Source organism: Petromyzon marinus, unplaced genomic scaffold, assembly GCF_048934315.1.
Source record: "Petromyzon marinus isolate PM22_M1 ecotype Great Lakes invasive population unplaced genomic scaffold, UKy_Petmar_22M1.pri1.0 PM_G_Scaffold_226, whole genome shotgun sequence".
Classification (NCBI taxonomy): domain Eukaryota; kingdom Metazoa; phylum Chordata; class Hyperoartia; order Petromyzontiformes; family Petromyzontidae; genus Petromyzon; species Petromyzon marinus.
The window spans coordinates 1-2500 of NW_027422791.1; positions in this window are offsets into that span (position 1 = coordinate 1).

Sequence of the window (2500 nt, forward strand, 5' to 3'; positions counted from 1 at the left end):
AGTGGCAGCAGCGTACCAGACGGTTATGGAGGAGGTGAGGATGGATTCAATGATCGCTGTATAGAATTGCACCATCATTGTCTTTGGCAGGTTGCATTTCTTCAGCTGCCGTCGAAAGTACATCCTCTGTTGAGCTCTCTTGGCGAGGGAGCTGATGTTCAGTTCCCACTTGAGGTCCCGGCAGAGAATAGTGCCCAGGAAGCGGAAGGACTCCACAATTTTGACTGCGGAGTCTAACAGGGTGATGGCGGTGAGTGGGGCTGTATTCTTCCTGAAGTCCACAACCATCTCAACTGTCCTTAGAGCATTTAGCTCTAAGTTGTTCTGGCTACACCAGGTCACCAGGTTGTCAGCTTCCCACCTATAGTCAGACTCATCCCCACCAGAGATCAGCCCAATGAGGGTGGTGTCGTCCGACAAACTTCAAGAGTTTGACGGACAGATGATTGGAGGCGCAGCTGTTGGTATACAGGGAGAAGAGCAGTGGGCAAAGGACGCAGCCCTGAGGAGTTCCCGTGCTGATGGACCTGGAGTCAGAGACTTCTGTTCCCGGCTTAACGCACTGCTTCCTGTCAGAGAGGAAGTCTGTGATCCACCTGCAGGTGGAGTAGGGCACGTTCAGCTGGAAGAGCTTGTCCTGAAGCAGGGCAGGGATGATGGTGTTGAAGGCAGAGCTGAAGTCCACAAACAGGATCCTGGCGTAGGATGCTGGGGCGTCCACATGCTGTAGGGTGAAGTGGAGGGCCATGTTAACTGCGTCGTCCACAGACCTGTTGGCTCTGTAGGCAAACTGAAGGGGGTCCAGGAGAGGGTCTGTGATGGCTTTGAGGTGTGCCAGGAGCAGGCGCTCAAAAGACTTCATTACCACAGATGTAAGGGCGACCGGTCTGTAATCATTTAGTCCTGTTGGCCTTAGCTTTTTGGGCACAGCGATGATGGTGGAGGACTTGAGACAGGCTGGTACATGGCATGTCTCCAGGGAGGTGTTAAAGATGTTGGTGAACACCGGAGACAGCTGGCCAGCGCAGTGCCTGAGGGTGGCTGGAGAGACAGAGTCCGGCCCGGCTGCTTTGCGTGGATTCTGCCTCTTGAAAAGCCCATTAACTTCTCCCTCCTGAAAGGAGAGAGTCGTTTCTGTAGTATGGGTGGGGGATGGGGCCTCTTGGGTGGGAAGGGGTGGTTCAGGACAGTCCAATTGTCTTTCAAATCTACGGTAGAACTCGTTCAGGTCGTTGGCTAGGCGGGAGTCGTTAGTGGTGTGGGGCGCTCTGGGTTTGTAGTTGGTGATGTGCCTGAGCCCTTTGGCAGACAGAAGCAGCGTCGTTAGTAGAGAACTGGTGTTTTAGTGTCTCTGAGTACAGTCGTTTAGCCTCTCTCACCGCTTTGCTAAACCTGTTCTTCGACTCCTTGAATCTGTCTCTATCCCCACTCCTAAACGCTTCCTCCTTCTCCAACCTCAACCTTTTGAGCTTTGCTGAGAACCAGGGCTTGTTGTTGTTAAAGTTCACCCTGGTACGTGTTGGGATACAGCAGTCCTCACAGAAGCTGATGTACACAGCCTCTGTGAGTTCATCCAGACTATTGGTAGCAGTCGTGAACATATCCCAGTCAGTACAGTCTAAGCACGCCCGCAAATCTTCCACAGCCTCACTGGTCCACTGTTTAGATGTCCTCACAGCAGGTTTACAGAGTTTTAGTTGCTGCCTGTATGCACGAATCAGGTGGACCAAGGGAGTTCTGTGCGAGCCGAACAGCCCCGTGACCCACAAGAGAAACATCCCCGCCAAATTCGAGCGTTTGACGGGGTCTATCCGTGAAAAAATATTCACGTTTTTGAGTGCACATGCATTTCTGCTGCAAATGCCTCTGGAAGTTTCATGCCGTTCGTATGCCAATTGTGGCAACACGAAAATGACCCGTTTTCCCATTCCGAGGGATTTCTGTGCGACCCTAACAGCCCCGTGAGCCACAAGAGACACATCCCCGCCAATTTCTAGCGTTTCACGGGGTCTATCCGTGAAAAATATAGACGTTTTTGAGTGCACATGCATTTCTGCTGCAGATGCCTCTGGAAGTTTCATGCCGTTCGTACGCAATGTGGCAACACGAAAATGACCCCTTTTCCCATTCCGAGGGATTTCTGTGCGACCCTAACTAACAGCGCCCGTGAGCCACAAGAGAGACATCCCCGCCAATTTATAGCGTTTCACGGGGTCTATCCGTGAAAAATATAGACGTTTTTGAGTGCACATGCATTCCTGCTGCAAATGCCTCTGGAAGTTTCATGCCGTTCCTATGCAATGTGGCCACACAAAAATGACCCGTTTTCCCATTCCGAGGCATTTCTGTGCGACCCTAACAGCCCCGTGAGCCACAAGAGAGACATCCCCGCCAACTTCTAGCGTTTGACGGGGTCTATGCGTGAAAAATATTAAAATTTTTGAGTGCACGTGCCTTTCTGCTGCAAATGCCTCTGGAAGTTTCATGGCGTTCCTATGCA